General features: G+C 43.6%; 1 pseudogene; it reads right to left on the bottom strand.

Annotated features, from left to right (window-relative positions):
* Window positions 1-6,587: 6,587 nt before the first annotated feature.
* The window catches only part of LOC115169222 (acetyl-coenzyme A synthetase, cytoplasmic-like), a 49,957-nt pseudogene continuing 32,396 nt past the window's right edge, over window positions 6,588-24,148 (bottom strand).

Genomic DNA, 24,148 nt, shown 5'->3' with positions numbered 1-24,148 from the left:
AGGGAGACCAGACAGGACCGTTGTAATGCAGGGAGACCAGACAGGACCGTTGTGATGCAGGGAGACCAGACAGGACCGTTGTGATGCAGGGAGACCAACCAGGACCGTTGTGATGCAGGGAGACCAGACAGGACCGTTGTGATGCAGGGAGACCGTTTGAACAGACAAGATCGTTGTAATGCAGGGAGACCAGACAGGACCGTTGTAATGCAGGGTGACCAGACAGGACCGTTGTAATCCAGGGAGACCGTTTGAACCAGGATGAATTACACTGTTGATGACTGAAAAGACAGGTTGCATCCCAAATGGCACCGTGTTCACTGCACTAGGGAATAGGTCCCTGGTCAACACTAGTGGACTATATAGGGAATAGGTCCCTGGTCAACACTAGTGGACTATATATATAGGGAATAGGGCTCTGGTCAACACTAGTGGACTATATATATAGGGAATAGGTCCCTGGTCAACACTAGTGGACTATATAGGGAATAAGTCCCTGGTCAACACTAGTGGACTATATATATAGGGAATAGGGCTCTGGTCAACACTAGTGGACTATATATATAGGGAATAGGTCCCTGGTCAACACTAGTCTATATAGGGAATAGGTCCCTGGTCAACACTAGTGGACTATATATATAGGGAATAGGTCCCTGGTCAACATTAGTGCACTATATATATAGGGAATAGGTCCCTGGTCAACACTAGTGGACTATATAGGGAATAGGTCCCTGGTCAACAGTAGTCTATATAGGGAATAGGTCCCTGGTCAACAGTAGTCTATATAGGGAATAGGTCCCTGGTCAACAGTAGTCTATATAGGGAATAGGTCCCTGGTCAACAGTAGTCTATATAGGGAATAGGTCCCTGGTCAACACTAGTGGACTATATATATAGGGAATAGGTCCCTGGTCAACAGTAGTGGACTATATAGGGAATAGGTCCCTGGTCAACAGTAGTGGACTATATAGGGAATAGGGGGGCATTTGGGACGCACAGGATATTCCCTGTTCTGGCTGGCCACATATAACTCAAGGGGGGATATTATCAAGACTAACAATATGTTTTCAGTAAAGCAAACATTTATGGAAAGTTTGAAATGACGACTGTTATAGTATGGCTGTTATACTGTGGCTGTTATACTGTGGCTGTTATACTATGGCTGTTATACTGTGGCTGTTATACTATGGCTGTTATACTGTGGCTGTTATACTGTGGCTGTTATACTGTGGCTGTTATACTATGGCTGTTATACTGTGGCTGTTATACTATGGCTGTTATACTGTGGCTGTTATACTATGGCTGTCGTAAAATAAATGGTTTGGAATAACTGAGAGTGGCTACATCTTCTGTTTCAGTTCGTCCACCTGTCCGTCTGTCCGTCTTTCCGTCTCTCTTTTGAAAAACAAAAAGATCCATCCATTTGCTGCTGACTGGACTTGTCTATTGTGCAGCTAATTTATGTTGGATGCACGCACACGCACACACACGCACGCGCACGCACGCACACACGCACGCACGCACGCACGCACGCACACACACACACACTTTCCCGTGCTGAGCTGGAAGAGCGGTGTGTCTCTGAAGTCCCTGAGCAGTGTGGTGTGAAGGATCATGGGAGGACAGCTGGCCCCCGTCTCAGTGTGGTGTGAAGGATCATGGGAGAACAGCTGACCTCCGTCTCAGTGTGGTGTGAAGGATCATGGGAGGAGAGCAGAGCTGGTCTCCGTCTCAGTGTGGTGTGAAGGATCATGGGAGGAGAGTAGAGCTGGTCTCCGTCGCTCAGTCTGTGTGACATCACAAAACAATGACTGAGGATTTGGACCATAATCCTTTGGGGGCTCTGGCAGCTGGGGGACTAGGGGGCTTGGGGACTGGTGGGGAGGGAAGGGGGGCTGCCCTATGTACATAGACATGGAACACTGGTCACTTTAATAATGGAACACTGGTCACTTTAATAATGGAACACTGGTCACTAATAATGGAACACTGGTCACTTTAATAATGGAATCACTGGTCACTTTAATAATGGAACACTGGTCACTTTAATAATGGAATCACTGGTCACTTTAATAATGGAACACTGGTCACTTTAATAATGGAACACTGGTCACTTTAATAATGGAACACTGGTCACTTTAATAATGGAACACTGGTCACTTTAATAATGGAACACTGGTCACTTTAATAATGGAACACTGGTCACTAATAATGGAACACTGGTCACTAATAATGGAACACTGGTCACTTTAATAATGGAATCACTGGTCACTTTAATAATGGAACACTGGTCACTTTAATAATGGAACACTGGTCACTTTAATAATGGAACACTGGTCACTTTAATAATGGAACACTGGTCACTTTAATAATGGAACACTGGTCACCTTAATAATGGAACACTGGCCACTTTAATGCTGTTTACATGCTGTTTTACTCATTTCATATGTATATACTGTATTCTAGTCAAGGCCATCCTATTCAACTATTGCTGTATATATACAATTCTATCATTCATATTCTTCAGATATATACATATTTTATCCACATACTGTCCATGTCTATACATCCCATCACACACATACATACATATATATATATATATATATACACATACATACATACATACATACATACATACATACATACATACATACATACATACATACATACATACATACACACACACATACATATATATATACATATATATATATATACATACAGTGCCTTGCGAAAGTATTCGGCCCCCTTGAACTTTTCGACCTTTTGCCACATTTCAGGCTTCAAACATAAAGATATAAAACTGTAATTTTTTGTGAAGAATCAACAAGTGGGACACAATCATGAAGTGGAACGAAATTTGTTGGATATTTCAAACTTTTTTAACAAATAAAAAACTGAAAAATTGGGCGTGCAAAATTACTTTACTTTCAGTGCAGCAAACTCTCTCCAGAAGTTCAGTGAGGATCTCTGAATGATCCAATGTTGACCTAAATGACTAATGATGATAAATAGAATCTATATACAGGGGGTACTGGATCAATGTGTGGGGGTACAGGTTAGTAATGAGACTATATACAGGGGGCACCGGTTAGTCGAGGTAATTGAGGTAATATGTACATGTACAGTAGGAAGAGGTAAAGTGACTATGCATAGATAATAAACAGAGAGTAGTAGCGGTGTATGTGAAGAGTGTGAAGGAATGGGAATGTGTGTGTGTGTGTGTGTGTGTGTGTGTGTGTGTGCGCGTGTGTGTGTGTGTGTGGCGTCAATATGTGTGTGTTTTGTGTGTGTGTGTGTGTCCGTGTGTGTGTGTTGGAGTGTCAGTGTAGTATGTGTGAGTGTGTGGTTAGAGTTCAGTGAATGTTCATGTACATCGAGCCTGTGCAAAAGAGTCTGCAAAACAATTATAATAATAACTGATGACAGGACAGTCCTTGGTCGGACAGAGTGACGTCTGGCAGCTGCTGACAGGACAGTCCTTGGTCGGACAGAGTGACGTCTGGCAGCTGCTGACAGGACAGTCCTAGGTCTGACAGAGTGACCTCAGCTCTACTATGGTCTATAGGCACTTCAAACTAAGGATTATTATCTTCTAGGATATTTAGCATGATAGCATGATTCCAGCTGAAAAGACACCTGAGACACAGTTTTAGAAACTTTAGGGTGTTTTCTGTCCAAAGCCAATAATTATATGCATATTCTAGTTTCTGGGCAGTAGTAATAACCAGATTAAATCGGGTACGTTTTTTATCCGGCCGTGCAAATACTGCCCCCTAACCCCAACAGGTTTAACAACACTATCAACAAGGCAGGTCCTACAGGCCCTAGTTTTGTCACACCTGGACTACTGTTCAGTCGTGTGGTCAGGTGCCACAAAAAAGGACTTGGAAAAATTGCAATTGGCTCAGAACAGGGCAGCACGGCTGGCCCTTAAAACTACATGGAGAGTTAACATTAATGACATGCATGTCCATCTCTCCTGGCTGTAACGCCCTGGCCATAGAGAGGTTTTTTTTTCTTTATTTTGGTTAGGCCAGGGTGTTACATTGGGTGGGCGTTCTGTGTTTTTTCTATGTTTTGTATTTCTTTGTTTTGGGCCGTGTGTGGCTCCCAATCAGGCACAGCTGAAGTTCGTTGTTGTTGATTGGGAGTCACACATGGAGCATGTGTTTCCTTTGGGTTTTGTGGGGGATTGTTTCTGTTTAGTGTTTTGCACCTGACAGGACTGTTTGGCTGTCGGGTTCCTTGTTTTGTTTTTGTATAGTGTTCTTGCTTAATTAAATTCAAAGATGAACACTAACTCCGCTGCACCTTGGTCTTCTCTCCAGTACGACAACCGTTACACTGGCTCAAAGTGGAAGAGAGATTGACTTCATCACTACTTGTATTTGTAAGAGGTATTGACATGTTGAATGCACTGAGCTGTCTGTTTAAAATACTGGCACACAGCTCAGAGACCAATGCATATCCCACAAGACATGCCACCAGAGGTCTCTTCACAGTCCCCAAGTCCAGAACAGACTATGGGAGGCGCACAGTACTACATAGAGCCATGACTACATGGAACTCTATTCCACATCAGGTAACTGATGCAGCAGTAGAATCAGATTTTTTTAAACGGATAAAAATACACCTTATGGAACAACGGGGACTGTGAAGAGACACAGGTACAAACACATGCATACGCACGCATTGTGATATTGTTTTAGCGTGGTGTTAAATACTTAGCATTGTAGATATGTAGTGGTGTAATGATGTTAATATATGTACTGTTTTTATCTTGTTTAATGTGTTTAGACGCCAGGAAGAGTAGCTGAGGCCATGGCAGCAGCTAATTGGGATCCCTTCCTAAAATACACATATCACATCCTCTATTCAATCTGTATAGCTGAAATGGCTAAAGGTAATTTCCCATCTGCAGCGTTTACAGGAAATGCAGTATCCGCTAACGTGGGAAACATTGCCTTTAAATTTAAATCACGCTGTAATGCTGAATTTCCGCGATACGGATTAAATAGAGCCCTAAAGCACAGCTCTGATCTGACTGGACAAGCCGTTGATATCATCAGGGCACCAGAAGAGAGCGTCTTTGAGGCCATGTTCCTACTTTCTGTCCTCTGCCTTTTTCTAAACAAGCCTGACCTGTTAGAAGAAAAAGCAAGGATTTTCAACTTGATCATATGAATTGTTTTAAACATGAACCACTTTTATTCTCAAGTCATAAAAACATACAATCTCAAGTTGGAAACATACATTCACGTCCAAACAAATACAAGCCCTGGTGTAGAAGTGTTCAAAGCTGACTGGACACCCTGGGATAGTTTTCACAGCTTTAAAAAGTGAACAGCTATCTAGCTTTCCTTCATCATTTAAACATTACCGATCAGTATCAATCTATCAGAGGAGCATTTTGTGAAAAGTAAAATGGGAGCTACAGGCTGATTCATCACGTCGATCAATCCTGAGCTCATCAATCAGAGGTTAGGTTACTGAGCAGTAAACAAGATGGAAGATACAGGCTTATAGACTGAGAGAACGTTCCAGAGGTTAGGTTACCGAGCAGTAAACAAGATGGAAGATACAGACTGAGAGAATGTTCCAGAGGTTAGGTTACTGAGCAGTAAACAAGATGGAAGATACAGGCTTATAGACTGAGAGAACGTTCCAGAGGTTAGGTTACCGAGCAGTAAACAAGATGGAAGATACAGACTGAGAGAATGTTCCAGAGGTTAGGTTACTGAGCAGTAAACAAGATGGAAGATACAGGCTTATAGACTGAGAGAACGTTCCAGAGGTTAGGTTACCGAGCAGTAAACAAGATGGAAGATACAGACTGAGAGAATGTTCCAGAGGTTAGGTTACTGAGCAGTAAACAAGATGGAAGATACAGGCTTATAGACTGAGAGAACGTTACCGAGCAGTAAACAAGATGGAAGATACAGGCTGATAGACTGAGAGAATGTTCCAGAGGTTAGGTTACTGAGCAGTAAACAAGGGTAAGATTCTGATTCTGGGTCCAGTTCACCTCAATATTGGCCCACCCATTACTACAAGCAAAATTACATTGTGGCATTAACAATTATTTGGAATATCCATTTTTACCCGTTTGGAAAGAAAATGTAGAAACAGAATGCAATGTTTGAGCTGGGGATTTTCATCAGATTGTTGTTTCTGTTTATTCCTTTTGTCTACATATAATAACTCAGTCAATCATTTCCCCATAAAATCTGATCTAAGATCTGTCCTCCCAACCCTAATCCCATCCCCAAACACCGCACATAAAAATCCCTGAGACTGATCTCAGGACCAGTACCGTATTCATATGCACCATGAGAGAGTATCTAAATAGTCTAACCTGGCTTCCTCTCCTCGTCTCCTCTCCTCTCCTTCATCTGCACTGGTATATAAACTGAATAGGTGAGAGATCAGAAATATCCCATCCGCCGTAGTCTATATGCTATAATTCATTCACCTATCCTGCGTTTTCAGAATAAATAAAGATGAGAGGAGACAAGGAGAGGAGACGAGGAGAGGAGACGAGGAGAGGACGCCACCTGAGAGTGTTTGACATGCAGCCCCTCCCCCCTCTCAAGCAGCTGTCTCACACCGCTGGCTGAACAGGACCTCCTCGACCTTAGGGTCAGCCAGGGTTGAAAGGTCACCGAGATCCTTCTCGTTCCGGGCGATCTGCCTCAGGACCCTCCTCATGATTTTACCTGATGTTGTTGGTTAAACATAAATAAAATTTAAAAAAAGATATATATATTATAAAATGTCAATTATAAAATGTCTGTAAAAGTCCAATCATCATGTGATGTAAACAGTGTAACCTACCAGAACGTGTTTTAGGTAGTCCAGGAGCGTTCTGGATGAAGTCTGGGGTGGCGATCGGACCAATCTTCTCTCTCACTGACAAGACATAAGAACAAAAATAAACATTTTAATGTCAAATATAATACCGCCAGGAAAAAAAAAACCTCTGGTGGTCCAGAGACTGTATCTGATAGTCATATTACGGTAATAGACATGATATCATAGCCAGATGCCATAACCTCGCATTCCTTCTACAAGGACAAACCTGGAATTCAAGGCAATAACAAACATACTGTAGATTTGACTTCAATTTCAGTCAATTTGATTCTTGTTTTTTTCTTCTTCTAGTTTTTCTCTTTCGTCTGAAAGCCCTACCTTGCCTCTTGAGTTCGTCCACCAGACTGCGGTTGAACTCTCTGCAGTCCTTCAGAGTAACGAAACAGTAGAGACACTCCCCCTTGACCGTGTGGGGTCTGCTGACCACTGCAGCCTCGGCCACCGCTCCATGCTCTGTTAGAGCTGATCTCCGCTGTGCTCAACAGGTGACCTGGAGGAAGACACCACACATGGGTTTTTATTACTGACTACACAGAGTTATCACTAAATCACAATACAAGGTTATTATAACCCCATCAGAGAGAACAGCTTGGTTTATCGCTAAATCAGAAACGGTCCAGAACAGAGTTCGCTGGAAATTCACTGATGAGGCCCTCTGCTCCACTAGTTAAAATCAATAGGTTAAGTAAGTCAATCACTCATCAATTAATTAATAGATCAATTGTATTTATACAACACTTTTCACAGCGACATTTATCACAAAGCGCTTTACAATAATCCAACCTACACCCCCAAAAAGCCAGCAGCAGCAGCACAGTGGAAAAACGATGGGAAAATAATTACCTGATACATTGATCATGTCATCTATCCTGCCTGTGATCCAGTAGTATCCATCTATCCTGCCTGTGATCCAGTAGCATCCATCTATCCTGCCTGTGATCCAGTAGTATCCATCTATCCTGCCTGTGATCCAGTAGTAGCCATCTATCCTGCCTGTGATCCAGTATCAAATCAAATCAAATTTATTTATATAGCACTTCGTATATCAGCTGAAATCTCAAAGTGCTGTACAGAAACCCAGCCTAAAACCCCAAACAGCAAGCAATGCATGTGAAAAAGGCACGGTGGCTAGGAAAAACTCCCTAGGAAAAACTCCCTAGAAAGGCCAAAAACCTAGGAAGAAACCTAGAGAGGAACCAGGCTATGAGGGGTGGCCAGTCCTCTTCTGGCTGTGCCGGGTGGATATTATAACAGAACATGGTCAAGATGTTAAAATGTTCATAAATGACCAGCATGGTCAAATAATAATAATCATTGTAGTTGTCGAGGGTGCAACAAGCACGTCCAGTGAACAGGTCAGGGTTCCGTGGCCGCAGGCAGAACAGTTGAAACTGGAGCAGCAGCATGGCCAGGTGGACTGGGGACAGCAAGGAGTCATCATGCCAGGTAGTCCCGAGGCATGGTCCTAGGGCTCAGGTCCTCCGAGAGAGAGAAAGAAAGAAAGAAAGAGAGAAAGAGAGAATTAGAGAGAGCATATTTATATTCACACAGGACACCGGATAAGACAAGAGAATACTCCAGATGAAACAGACTGACCCTAGCCCCCTGGCACATAAACTACTGCAGCATAAATACTGGAGGCTGAGACAGGAGGGATCAGAAGACACTGTGGCCCCATCCGATGATACCCCCGGACAGGGCCAAAAAGGCAGGATATAACCCCACCCACTTTGCCAAAGCACAGCCCCCACACCACTAGAGGGATGTCTACAACCACCAACTTACCGTCCGAAGACAAGGCCGAGTATAGCCCACAAAATCTCTGCCATGGCACAACCCAATGGGGGGCGCCAACCCAGACAGGAAGACCACGTCAGTGACTCAACCCACTCAAGTGACGCACCCCTCCCATGGACGGCATGGAAGAACACCAGTAAGTCAGTGACTCAGCCCCTGTAATAGGGTTAGAGGCAGAGAATTCCAGTGGAAAGAGGGGAACCGGCAAGGCAGAGACAGCAAGGGCGGTTCGTTGCTCCAGCCTTTCCGTTCACCTTCACACCCCTGGGCCAGACTACACTTAATCATAGGACCTACTGAAGAGATAAGTCTTCAGTAAAGACTTAAAGGTTGAGACTGAGTCTGCGTCTCTCACATGGGTAGGCAGACCATTCCATAAAAATGGAGCTCTATAGGAGAAAGCCCTACCTCCTGCCGTTTGCTTAGAAATTCTAGGGACAATTAGGAGGCCTGCGTCTTGTGACCGTAGCGTACGTGTAGGTATGTACGGCAGGACCAAATCGGAAAGATAGGTAGGAGCAAGCCCATGTAATGCTTTGTAGATTAGCAGTAAAACCTTGAAATCAGCCCTTGCCTTAACAGGAAGCCAGTGTAGGGAGGCTAGCACTGGAGTAATATGATCAAATTTTTTGGTTCGAGTCAGGATTCTAGCAGCCGTATTTAGCACTAACTGAAGTTTGTTTAGTGCTTTATCCGGGTAGCCGGAAAGTAGAGCATTGCAGTAGTCCAGCCTAGAAGTAACAAAAGCATGGATTAATTTTTCTGCGTCATTTTTGGACAGAAAGTTTCTGATTTTTGCAATGTTACGTAGATGGAAAAAAGCTGTCCTTGAAACAGTCTTGATATGTTCTTCAAAAGAGAGATCAGGGTCCAGAGTAACACCGAGGTCCTTCACAGTTTTATTTGAGACGACTGTACAACCATCCAGATTAATTGTCAGATTGAACAGAAGATCTCTTTGTTTCTTGGGACCTAGAACAAGCATCTCTGTTTTGTCCGAGTTTAAAAGTAGAAAGTTTGCAGCCATCCACTTCCTTATGTCTGAAACACAGGCTTCTAGCGAGGGCAATTTTGGAGCTTCACCATGTTTCATTGAAATGTACAGCTGTGTGTCGTCCGCATAGCAGTGAAATTTAACATTATGTTTTCGAATGACATCCCCAAGAGGTAAAATATATAGTGAAAACAATAGTGGTCATAAAACGGAACCTTGAGGAACACCGCAATTTACAATTGATTTGTCAGAGGACAAACCATTCAGAGACAAACTGATATCTTTCCGACAGAGAAGATCTAAACCAGGCCAGAACTTGTCCATGTAGACCAATTTGGGTTTCCAATCTCTCCAAAAGAACGTGGTGATCGATGGTATCAAAAGCGGCACTAAGATCTAGGAGCACGAGGACAGATGCAGAGCCTCGGTCTGACGTCATTAAAAGGTCATTTACCACCTTCACAAGTGCAGTCTCAGTGCTATGATGGGGTCTAAAACCAGACTGAAGCGTTTCGTATACATTGTTTGTCTTCAGGAAGGCAGTGAGTTGCTGTGCAACAGCTTTTTCTAAAATTTTTGAGAGGAATGGAAGATTCGATATAGGCCGATAGTTTTTTATAATTTCTGGGTCAAGATTCGGCTTTTTCAAGAGAGGCTTTATTACTGCCACTTTTAGTGAGCTTGGTACACATCCGGTGGATAGAGAGCTGTTTATTATGTTCAACATAGGAGGGCCAAGCACAGGAAGCAGCTCTTTCAGTAGTTTAGTTGGAATAGGGTCCAGTATGCAGCTTGAGGGTTTGGAGGCCATGATTATTTTCATCATTGTGTCAAGAGATATAGTACTAAAACACTTTAGTATCTCCCTTGAGCCAAGGTCCTGGCAGAGTTGTGCAGACTCAGGACAATGGAGCTTTGGAGGAATACCCAGATTTAAAGAGGAGTCCGTAATTTGCTTTCTAATGATCATGATCTTTTCCTCAAAGAAGTTCATAAATGTATTACTGCTGAAGTGAAAGCCATCCTCCAATTGCGAATGCTGCTTTTTAGTTAGCTTTGCGACAGTATCAAAAAGAAATTTCGGATTGTTCTTATTTTCCTCAATTAAGTTGGAAAAATAGGATGATCAAGCAGCAGTGAGGGCTCTTCGATACTGCACGGTACTGTCTTTCCAAGCTAGTCGGAAGACTTCCAGTTTGGTGTGGTGCCATTTCCGTTCCAATTTTCTGGAAGCTTGCTTCAGAGCTCGTGTATTTTCTGTATACCAGGGAGCTAGTTTCTTATGACAGATGTTTTTAATTTTTAGGGGTGCAACTGCATCTAGGGTATTGCGCAAGGTTAAATTGAGTTCCTCGGTTAGGTGGTTAACTGATTTTTGTCCTCTGACGTCCTTGGGTAGGCAGAGGGAGTCTGGAAGGGCATCAAGGAATCTTTGGGTTGTCTGAGAATTTATAGCACGACTTTTAATGCTCCTTGGTTGGGGTCTGAGCAGATTATTTGTTGCAATTGTAAATGCAATAAAATGGTGATCCGATAATCCAGGATTATGAGGAAAAACATTAAGATCCACAACATTTATTCCATGGGACAAAACTAGGTCCAGAGTATGACTGTGGCAGTGAGTAGGTCCAGAGACATGTTGGACAAAACCCACTGAGTCGATGATGGCTCCGAAAGCCTTTTGGAGTGGGTCTGTGGACTTTTCCATGTGAATGTTAAAGTCAGCAAAAATTAGAATATTATCTGCTTTGACTACAAGATCCGATAGGAATTCAGGGAACTCAGTGAGGAACACTGCATATGGCCCAGGAGGCCTGTAAACAGTAGCTATAAAAAGTGATTGAGTAGGCTGCATAAATTTCATGACTAGAAGCTCAAAAGACGAAAACGTCATTGTTTTTTTTTTTGTAAATTGAAATTTGCTATCGTAGATGTTAGCAACACCTCCGCCTTTGCCGGATGCACGGGGGGTATGGTCACTAGTGTAACCAGGGGGTGAGGCCTCATTTAACACAGTAAATTCATCAGGCTTAAGCCATGTTTCAGTCAGGCCTATCACATCAAGATTATGATCAGTGATTAGTTCATTGACTATAACTGCCTTGGAAGTGAGGGATCTAACATTAAGTAACCCAATTTTGAGATGTGAAGTATCACAATCTCTTTCAATAATGGCAGGAATTTATACTAGTGAGATTACTAAAGCGAACACCGCCATTTTTAATTTTGCCCAACCTAGATCGAGGCACGGACACGGTCTCAATGGGGAAAGCTGAGCTGACTACGCTGACTGTGCTAATGGCAGACTCCACTAAGCTGGCAGGCTGGCTAACAGCCTGCTGCCTGGCCTGCACCCTATTTCATTGTGGAGCTAGAGGAGTTAGAGCCCTGTCTATGTTCGTAGATAAGATGAGAGCACCCCTCCAGCTAGGATGGAGTCCGTCACTCCTCAACAGGCCAGGCTTGGTCCTGATTGTGGGTGAGTCCCAGAAAGAGGGCCAGTTATCTACAAATTCTATCTTTTGGGAGGGGCAGAACACAGTTTTCATCCAGCGATTGAGTTGTGAGACTCTGCTGGAGAGCTCATCACTCCCCCTAACTGGGAGGGGGCCAGAGACAATTACTCGATGCCGACATCTTTCTAGCTGATTTACACGCTGAAGCTATGTTGCGCTTGGTGACCCCGCTTGGTGACTGTTTCATCCTAACATCGTTGGTGCCGACGTGGATAACAATATCTCTATACTCTCTACACTCGCCGGTTTTAGCTTTAGCCAGCACCGTCTTTAGATTAGCCTTAACTTCGGTAGCCCTGCCCCCTGGTAAACAGTGTATGATCGCTGGATGATTCGTTTTAAGTCTAATACTGCAGGTAATGGAGTCGCCAATGACTAGGGTTTTCAATTTGTCAGAGCTAATGGTGGGAGCCGTCGGCGTCTCAGACCCCACAGCGGGAGGAGTAGAGACCAGAGAAGGCTCGGCCTCCGACTCCGACTCACTTAATGGGGAGAACCGGTTGAAAGTTTCTGTCGGCTGAATAAGCGACACCGGTTGAGCATTCCTACAGCGTTTCCCTCCAGAAGGCATGAGAAAGTTGTCCGGCTGCGGGGACCGTGCGAGGGGGTTTATACTAATGTTACTATCTGTACTTGCTGCTGGCACAGACGCTGTTTTATCCTTTCCTACACTGAAATTACCCTTGCCTAGCGATTGCGTCTGAAGCTGGGCTTGCAGCACAGCTATCCTTGCCGTAAGGCGATCGTTCTCCTGTATATTATAAGTACAACGACTGCAATTAGAAGGCATCATGTTAATGTTACTTAGCTTCGGCTGTTTGAAGTCCTGACGAACCATGTCCAGATAAAACCTCCGGGGTAAGAAAGTTGAATGAAAAAAGTTGAGTGAGGGTAAAAAGTAAAAAATATACGGTAATGAAAAAGTAAAAACCGTTAGGTAGCAAAGTAAGATCGGCAACAAAAACGCACAGCAGCGTAAACAAGTAGTAGCCATCTATCCTGCCTGTGATCCAGTAGTAGCCATCTCTATCCCTCCTGCAGCCTGGGGAAAAAGGACTGAATGAATGACCGAATGACTGAATGAATGACTGAAAGAATAAGCAATAATACTTAAGAGGCCATGTGTTATAACATGATATAACAGTGGTTATAGAGGACAGGACATAACAGGATAGGATCTAACAGGACAGGATCTAACAGGATATGATCTACCAGGATATGATCTAACAGAATATGACCTAACAGGATATGGTCTAACAGGATATGGTCTAACAGGATATGGTCTAACAGGATATGATCTAACAGGATATGATCTAACAGGATATGACCTAACAGGATATGACCTAACAGGATATGATCTAACAGGATATGATCTAACAGGATCTAACAGGATGGGATCTAACAGGATATGATCTAACAGGCTCTAACAGGATATGGTCTAACAGGATATGATCTAACAGGATATGATCTAACAGGATCTGATCTAACAGGATATGATCTAACAGGATCTAACAGGATATGATCTAACAGGATCTAACAGGATAGGATCTAACAGGATATGATCTAACAGGATATGGTCTAACAGGATAGGATCTAACAGGATATGATCTAACAGGATATGATCTAACAGGATATGATCTAACAGGATATGATCTAACAGGATATGGTCTAATAGGGTCTAACAGGATAGGATCTAACAGGATCTAACAGGACAGGATCTAACAGGATATGATCTAACAGGATATGGTCTAACAGGATAGGATCTAACAGGATAGGATCTAACAGGATAGGATCTAACAGGATAGGATCTAACAGGATATGGTCTAACAGGATATGGTCTAACAGGATATGATCTAACAGGATCTAACAGGATAGGATCTAACAGGATCTAACAGGACACGATCTAACAGGACAGGATCTAACAGGACAGGATCTAACAGGTGTCATGACGTTGGCCTGTGGGTAAGGTTTATGACCCCCCCCATAAATACCTTTCTCCCTTCCCCTCTCTTATTGACCCTACTGAAGGACTGCTGTCCTGTTAAATATAGAGAGTCTGGGAACATCAAACAAATGGGGAAAGGAACCATATTTACATAAAACCAGTTGGAAATATGCTTGATAACGTAATGAGTATGTATGTCAGGTTCGTTGTTATCTGGGACATTATGATTGATGACAGGACAACAAACTGTACCTGAGAAAGTATACACCCTCTAGTTATCAGAGTCACATGGAATTGTTATGCAATTGAAATGTTTGATATTGAAATTGTTTGTTAGGAGATTTCATAAGGAAAGTGCCCAGCTCGATCAGTGGTCCAACCCTGTGAAGAGACAGGGGTTATAAACGATGAAACACCTCCTTCCCCCCTCTCCACTATATAAGCCTTTGACGAAAAGACATTCACCAGTTCCAGTACGGGAGGTCTGCAGCCTCTACGTTAGAAGGACACATGTCAAGAACAGAACTAAGCCAACCTCGGCGTGAGCTATGGTATGAACTGGTATGAACTTTGAGCTTATTCACTACAGAAGTGATACTTCCTAGCCGTTGAGTTAGCAGCCTCTGCTAACGTGGGCTAGGAAATGACGGACGACGGATCCAGTCTAACAACCAGACGAAGATTCCACCACGTATCCAATTTACCACCAGAGACATTCTTCCAAGTACAGGAAGATCTGTTGGCCAACCCGGCCAGCATCTACGACCAATCTACCGAAGCGCAGCTCAGAGTAAATATTTATTGCATTTTCCTTTTCCAAATGGGCGGTAATTTAGAATGCATAAGATAATGTATTTACGATAGCATAGCTGCTCTTTCTCTGTTCCTAAATCTTCCCGCTCTTTCATTCAAGCCCAACCCCCTTTCCTTTGTGTAACCAGCTTTCATACAGGTTCCGTCCACCAGGGGTGAATTCTGTATGACATCATATGTATTCTGTGTATTTGTAATTCTGTGTGATTAGTTAGGTATTTAGTAAATAAATAATTAAACCCCAATTTAACAGTGCCTTCTCCACTGTTAGCCCAGAGTATACTCTGCTTCCTAAGAATTTAACATTGTTCAATGATCCGAAAAGGGTCTGAACAGACATTTTTGGCGCACCCTATGTGGACTCTGAAACTAGGCCGCACGTTTGGGTAATTTCGACAAATGGAGCCCCCGTGCGAGGAATCTAAAATAGGATGAAGCTTTCATTTTGATTCAGCCTATATAAAATTGAAAAGCAGATTACATAATATACCAAGTTGATTATATACATTATGGGAATTGTAGACCGGAATTATTGGTGCGTGTGTGCTCTGGAGAGTCGCCTCCGTGTTGTGCTCTGAGGTAATCAGTGGCGAGCATAAGCTATACAGTTCTGAAGGAGGGCTGATAAAGCTATCTGAGAAATAGCGCGTTTGGCCAAACGCTGGGCTATTTCTGCCTCGCGCGTGTTGGCTAGGTCATTATTAATTTCTCGAGCGAGGACAAAGAGCCTAGGCGATTGAAATTTAGGAGAGATTAGCTTGACCAGCGTATCTCTCTGTCTCTCTCGCGATTCAATGCGAGTAGACCACGGTGCATTTTGTTGTTTACCGCGAGTTCCGGTTAAAACATCGTCAAATATCGCCGAAAAGGGTTTGAACATAATACGTTATAAGTAAAACCTTTCCCTTGCCAAGGGAATCCTATGTGAGCATTTTTCAGGCATCAAGTAGCATTAGCTTGCTCGAGATGCTAAGCTAACAAAAGGAAAACAGCCATTTTGTTTTGCGCCACATTGTAATTCATCCGACTTGCGGAACGAAAGTCCCGCCCTGGGTACTTCCGTTTGAGTTCAACGTGTGCCAGCAGACTCCCCTATGAGAGTCACCAGTACTTTCCTTCAAATAATTAGTCAGGTGACACTTAAGTCGTTACTCGTGATATCCAGACGGATATTGATGTCTTATTCATTTGAACTAATAAGTGAAATGGCCAGATTTACATTCTCAAGTTTAAATAATATCCAAATTGATGAGTTTTCTAAATGAGACATTGTAATCTTTTTTTCCACATTAACCTAGATGAATAAACCTCTCAGGTTAATTAAAGTTTAAATCCCAAATAGCCTATACATGTTTGATTTATCATTAAAATTGATCAATCAGTAAAATTTGGTTTTTGCAAAACCCATTCAGTAATCCAGTACTGACAGAAGTCCCGCCCCAGAGGGAATCCCATGTGGCTTCGGCCCAAGGAAGAAGTGTACCATGGGGGGAGTGTTCCCAACATTTAATCTACTGTTTACACTTATGATATCCAATCAATGGAGATTGTATGGATTATCATCTCATTCAATTTAATAAGTTAAATTGTTGAACAAACCTTAATGTTCTTGCAATCAAATGAGACACTTTTAAACTTCCCATATTAACCTGGATGAAGCAACCTCAGGTTAATTCAAGTTTAATACCCAGGTAGGATTAAATCACTGGCATTGATTAATTAATTCAATTTGCTTTTGCAAATTCATTCACACCCAACTTCCACATTACTGGTACAGTACTGATGGTTCGTCAACATCTATAAATAGATTAAACTTGTCCTTGCAGCTTCCAATGAATTCCAACCCAAACATTGAAAAAAATAGGAACATTTTTCCTCAATTTTTCTAATAATGTGCAAGCTACCAAAGGAGGTGGTCACCACTCCTCCGCTAATTAGGGAACCTCCACCCATAAAAGGATTGATCTCTGACCTCAGCAGCGATACCAACCCTAATTATGCCATTAGTGAAAAATCAGCCGAAATTGCGAACGCTGTCCAAAATCAACCATCAAACACAGGCTTTGTGACGGTTCTCTCCACTTTAGCACTTATGTTTCGCCATCAAAGGTTGGCATCGATCCAATACCACAGTGCACAGCTGAAGCACGTGCAAGACATGGCTAACATGAGGGCACAGGTGGAGAGAACTGAGCAACTATTGACAAAAGCAGGAAATGAAAACATTCTGCTAGTCAAGGAACTGCGTTTGAAATCGGAACAATTAAAAGTAATTGCAAATACTTATGACGATGAACGAGCACAAGCTCTTCAACAAAATCATATGCTACAGGAACAACTCGATTTAGCCAAAACTATATACGATGATGTCCACGCCAAACTAGATAAATCTGAAGAGTTATCTACAAACAGGAGCGCTCAACTGGACAACATGCATGCTGTTTTGTTCAATGTTACTCAAAATAACACGGTGCTCCTCAAAGCGCTGCAGACCAAAGACGATCAGTTAATGAACACAGTGACAAAGTTGGATGATAAATCAGCAGAACTTATTGAAGTTGCTGACCAAATGAATGATGAGAGAACTCAGGTGATGAGGATGGAAATATTGATTTCTAAGCAAGCAGAGGAAATCTCATCACTGAATCTCTCGCTCCGTACTCGAGACCTCTATCTGCAAACCATGACAGATAAGTTTGAGACCGAAAGGAGCAGGTGTGACACTCACGTGTCCAAAATTGGTACTCTAAGCGCTCAAGTGGACTCTGCAATGCAGCAGAAGACCACCCTTAGGTACCATCTGGAGGAAATCCAGAATGGTCACGCTCTACAGCATGACTACCCATCCAAGCAACCGGAGTCCGGTACTCAAAGGAGTGAAGACGATAGGTTTCAGACATTGCCTCCATCATGTGTCCCTCAGTCTTCTCCTCTTGGCCATTCGGCACTGAGTAATATGGAGCCTCTTGGCCAACAAAGCCAAAGCTTGGCTTCTCCTCTTGGCCTTTCGGCCCCAATTTCTCCACAGGATGAAGCCAATCCTCTCCGCCCGCTTGGCGCGGAATACCTTGACAAACTCGTCAAGAATGTCCCCACCTTTGACCCCGTTCCAGGTCAGCCAAACGATACTGAGACGTTCCTAGCTGACATAGAGGACGCGTTGGGTGGCTACCCGAACGCTACGGGTTCTGACAGGGTTTACCTGTTGAAGCGAACGTCGAATAGACACGTGACGAGGTTCATTCGCCTACAACAGCAACACGTGCTAAATGACTACGCTAAACTTGCCACAGCTTTGAAATTAGAATTCAGTGGTTCTGCGACTCGCAAACACGATAGCTCACTGGCTAACACGGTCAAACAAGCTCGAAACGAACACCCACAAGCTTTCTATCATAGGCTTCGTTCAGCTTACTTTGGCCTACTCACGGAAACAGGAATGGAAGAGCTGTTACCATTCAAACAAATGTTCCTGTCGAACATGTATCCCACCTTCATTACCTACTTGGGCCCTGCAGCCCACGTTGGCTTGCCTATCTTACAACTCAGAGAGCTTGCAAGCACAGCTTTTGAGGCATCAAAAGTTCACAACGCTAAGAGCCCTGACCACTCGGTTTTGAAGTTTAACCAGGAGCACTCACTCCAGTTAGAGGGTGCATTATCAGGTATTGGAGCGTCGAGAGATGACGCACAACAACAGTTTCTACCACGAAACCATGATTCCAATAACCTCCGCGGTCAAAATAACTGTAAAGTACGTAGCCATCAACATGACTACCGCTACAATCGACCCGTTCGCTACGTTCCTGCACCCAACCCACAAAAAGTCTCAGAGCACAAGGGTAACAAAGGGTTGAAGGACGATCAAAACGTAGACCAATGTTCTCCAGAAGTCCCACTATGGGAAGAACTTAAGCGAGAACAATTTGAGAAAAGGGTAAAAGATAAGTCACAAGGACTAGACGGGGAATTACCGGACACCAGGTCCGCAGGAATTAACACCCATAGCAAGGACGTTAAAGTTCAAATTTCTCCCGCTCTCATTCAAGACCCTATCCAGGGCCCGCTTGATCAAGAAACAAGCCCCCGGGCTCTGTCTATAGACTCTGATACAAAAGTTGCGAAGAAAAAGGTCAAACGCTTCGTTAAAGCCAAGCCCACTCAAAATCGGAAAAGTCAATCTGCTTCCATCTTGAACAGACATGGCACATCACGTCGTGGCGAACGACCACTCCACTTTGTGGGGAATATGTCCACTAACCACGAATCTAAACGGCCATACCTGGAAACAGTCCTGGAGGACTGCTTAGCTTGTCATGCGCTAATTGATTCGAGTGCGACAATATCACTCATCTCTCAAACATTGTTTGATGATCTCAAAAGGGCTTTGAAGCCAACTAAACGTTGGTTAAAAGCGGAACGATGCGACACTACACTTCGAGGGGTCACTCAGACTACCTCGCCTCTCACATTGAGAGTCATGCTGAAACTACACTTCCAGGACGTATCGCTCGTTCATCCTGTGTATGTTACCAGCCTCGAAACTGTAACCCTGCTACTTGGAGCAGACTTGATGGATCGGTTACTCCCATTGATGGATTGGAAAACCAACCAGGTATGGTCACAGGCCACAGTGCCTTCTCCACTGACCACACTGTCTTCCCCTAACGCTAGCTGCAATGCAGTCATTCACGAGGGGTATCTGTCAAAAGCACCCCTTGGGAAAAAGACGTTTAGAAACCTCTTGTTGCAGAATCCGATCCAAGGAGATATTACGATATCTCGATACATTCCATCAGCCAATCTGATTGACCATTCTTTTCATGATTTCGAGCCAGCTGTCTCTGTGAATGAGCAACTTCCCTCCTTCTTGCAGTCGTGCAATACGGTAGTTGAGATGAACGTCTCTTGCCCTTCGGACACTTCCGCAAGCACTGCGGCCGTCTCAGCAAGAAAAACATTGATGCGCAGAGTACACCCTGCTTCCGATGATACACCTTCTGCTTTGTTGGGGACTGTCACCCCTTACAATGACACTAATGGCGTCAGTCCAGCAACTGACCCGATGACTCCCACTGGTGAAACACTTTGCGATATCACAGACCGATATCCTCGTCTCAGTTCGCAGGTACTGAAGAGGTTGCCACACGCGGACGCGGTGGTGACTGACAGACCTCGACAGCAACTGAGGGTGTTGACGCACAAACACCAGGAGATTTGGTTGAAAGGTTACAGCCATTCTCATAATAACGCGGCCACTGACAACTCGTACATAGGGTCCGACCTTTTCGTTTGCGCCTCGGACACCAACACCACCCGCTGGTGGGGGGGTCCCGAGACACAAAGGGGGGGAATAGTAGCCCAGACCCATGATGAGCCTCATCGAGGCCGGTGGGGGGTCAAGACTACGGACAACACCGTACGAGGCCGCCAGAGCATAAATCAAATCTAGTTGTAAACTCCCCTATGAGAACAGTGAGGAGCAGACAGGCCCCTAGACGGGGATTATCTTAGAACACATCTAAGATAGTTCTGAGGTGTACCACACTGGTCGTAAAGGAAGTCCAGTGGACTTGTCCACCTCCAAAACAAATGGCAACAATAGTCATTCCTTGCCATGTGTAGGTTCAACTACAATACAACTAGTAATATGCTCCAATCATGTGTTCCGGTAGATAATATTTCAGAATAAATCGGTAGGACAACTGGACCCCTTGAATACCAGTACCAATACCACAGTCAGTCCAGCAACACTCAGTAAGAGGATTAGTAACCTCACAAGTTAAATTGCTATTGATAATAGCGACATAGGAGTCACTCAGAGTGCAACACGGGGAAGGGAATCTCCAGTGCACTCTTCCAATGGTTAACACATGCCACTAATAAATAGAACCCTCCGTTCAGGAGAAAAGTTATTAGAAGTCATGAACCATGATCACACCACGTACGACTGGTCTAATACTTAGAGTACTTCCGTCGTGAGGTTAGCTCCTCCGTGGATAACATAGCTATGAAATAGCCTTCATACCTAACGCCACTACAATAGTGGAAGACACCGTGACTTGTAGAAAACTACTACAGACTCCCTCGACACCAATTCTGACTGACCTCCAGGCATTGACCTGAAAATTACCTGACTACGTCAGACTCATTCTGAACAAGTTGTAATCTGCCAGAATACTTGGTTTTCTTCCCTTGACATGCGCGATTGTGTAAAGGCACATGTACAACGGAACATCCAATTAGGATTTATGCTAGGATCACTTAAGGGTCCAAGCAAAATACCAGCCTTAGTAAAGTTGAACATTTACTTCTAGGCCTTTGACTCTACAGCACTCACCAGTTTTCTAACCAGAAGTCCATAGGTCATCCTGTAGACTGCCCAAAACTAGTGCCTTACAGCTGTAGACTTATCATATAGTTGTCAACTTAGAATAGTACCCTAAGCGCCACCCCGCAAATTAGGAAAGCACTAGATATGACATTAGACAATGCCATGATAGGGTCATTTTGCCAAGACCATGGACGTAGATAGAATACAGTCCAATTAGATGATTAAGGTGGCATAACTATTTTGTTTTGTTTATGCTTTCATTAATTTGTTTCATTTTCTTTGGCACATAGAAAGTGATAGAGCCATAAACAACTCCCCCATACAACCATCAGTTAGTGCCACAACGCCGCTCATTTGGGAGGAAATGTAATGATATATTTCATGAGTGTGTGTGCGTTGTTAACATCTGCCTAAGTTACTGCCCAGATATCCCAGTCTGGACGACCAGACGACGGGTCCGGAACGGCGATCCCAATCCGGACATCCGCTGCCGAGTCATGGAACGGACATCTTCATTTGCAGAGACCCTACCCGGGTCAACCACCAGAGGGGGGACTGCAATAGCAACCACCAATTGGACATCTGCTGCCCAGCCTTGGAGCGGACTTCTTCATTTGCAGACACCCTACCCGGGTCGACCGCCAGATGGGGACCACAACGATGATCCACAACCAGGACAACCCACGTTCATTTTTGTGTTGGTTTACAACATGCAGTTTAATCGCAAGATTGAACCCAACATGGGGGGACTGTCATGACGTTGGCCTGTGGGTAAGGTTTATGACCCCCCCCCCATAAATACCTTTCTCCCTTCCCCTCTCTTACTGACCCTACTGAAGGACTGCTGTCCTGTTAAATATAGAGAGTCTGGGAACATCAAACAAATGGGGAAAGGAACCATATTTACATAATAAAACCAGTTGGAAATATGCTTGATAACATAATGAGTATGGAGGTCAGGTTCGTTGTTATCTGTGACATTATGATTGATGACAGGACAACATAAACTGTACCTGAGAAAGTATACACCCTCTAGTTATCAGAGTCACATGGAATTGTTATGCAATTGAAATGTTTGATATTGAAATTGTTTGTTAGGAGATTAAATGTAATTTTAGCTTCCAAATGAGAGACTTGGGTTTTCATAAGGAAAGTGCCCTGCTCGATCAGTGGTCCAACCCTGTGAAGAGACAGGGGTTATAAACGATGAAACACCTCCTTTCCCCCTCTCCACTATATAAGCCTTTGACGAAAAGACATTCACCAGTTCCAGTACGGGAGGTCTGCAGCCTCTACGTTAGAAGGACACATGTCAAGAACAGAACTAAGCCAACCTCGGCGTGAGCTATGGTATGAACTTTGAGCTTATTCACTACAGAAGTGATACTTCCTAGCCGTTGAGTTAGCAGCCGCTGCTAACGTGGGCTAGGAAAGGACGGACGACGGATCCAGTCTAACCAGACGAAGATACCACCACGTATCCAATTTACCACCAGAGACATTCTTCCAAGTACAGGAAGATCTGTTGGCCAACCCGGCCAGCATCTACAACCAATCTACCGAAGCGCAGCTCAGAGTAAATATTTATTGCATTTTCCTTTTCCAAATGGGCAGTAATTTAGAATGCATAAGATAATGTATTTACGATAGCATAGCTGCTCTTTCTCTGTTCCTAAATCTTCCCGCTCTTTCATTCAAGCACAACCCCCTTTCCTTTGTGTAACCAGCTTTCATACAGGTTCCGTTCACCAGGGGTGAATTCTGTATAACATATGTATTCTGTGTATTTGTAATTCTGTGTGATTAGTTTAGGTATTTAGTAAATAAATAATTAAACCCAATTTTGTATTGCTGATTCAACTTGTTAGCCAGGGTTCGTGAAGATAACCAAGAATTTACAACTTTCATTATGAGACTGAAAATAAGTTAAGGGTTAATATTGACTGCTATCGATGTAAAATATTACTAAGTATTTTAAGAGTTTATTCGGAAGATAACAGCTCTATAAACGTTCTTCCGTGGTGCCCCGACTTTCTAGTTAATTACATTTACATGATTAGCTTAATCAGGTTGTTACGAAGCCCTTTGGCCCTGCAGTCTAGGGGGGGATGTCAACGAGACCGTAACATAAATCATGCAAATTATAACAGTGATAAGAAACAGTGAGAACCAATAACCACAGACAACTACAATCTACCGTCAAACTCTAATGGTTTATTTATAAACACACGGTAATGGGGTGTGAGAAAAGGGGCTGAGCTGGACCCAAGCAAAGAAACAATAATCCAAAAACACCCCTAAGCTAGACTAGCCTACCTCAATAACAGCTAGCTAACTAACCAAAAATACAGTGGGTGGTCCGCCCAGTTCTAACTAGGGTACTTAGACACAGTATTCCTACGGGTAGTGTATGCCCATGGGCGACTTGTCTTAGTACCCCCTTTTCTCACCAACAAACAAACAGTCAACACTTCAACAAAAACAATACTCACAGGTGGGATGGACAAAGTGACATGTAGTTGCAAACCAAAAGAGAGATCAATACAGAAAGAGCGAGAGGGACACAGAGAGCGCGATTGAGAGAATGAACACAAAGATTGATCACAGAGTGATAATGAGCTGGGGAGAAAACAACTGACTGGGTTTTTAAACCAAGGGAAAGGGACTGTGATAGGTTGAGGGAAAAGGAACAGGTGTCTTCTGATTGGGGACTGATTGATGACTGATTGGGGAGTGATGATTGTCACCTGTGAGGAGGAGAAGGAGAGAGAAACGAAACCACACACAGGATACATACACAGGATACCTGTATCCGTAACACCCCCACCCTTAAAAGAGCAACCCCAGGGGGGATTGCGACCAAAGTATTTACT

Source organism: Salmo trutta, chromosome 31 (assembly GCF_901001165.1).
Source record: "Salmo trutta chromosome 31, fSalTru1.1, whole genome shotgun sequence".
NCBI classification, from domain to species: Eukaryota; Metazoa; Chordata; class Actinopteri; order Salmoniformes; family Salmonidae; genus Salmo; species Salmo trutta.
The sequence above is the reverse complement of the archived record's forward strand: the minus strand, read 5'-3'. Positions and strand labels throughout refer to the sequence as shown.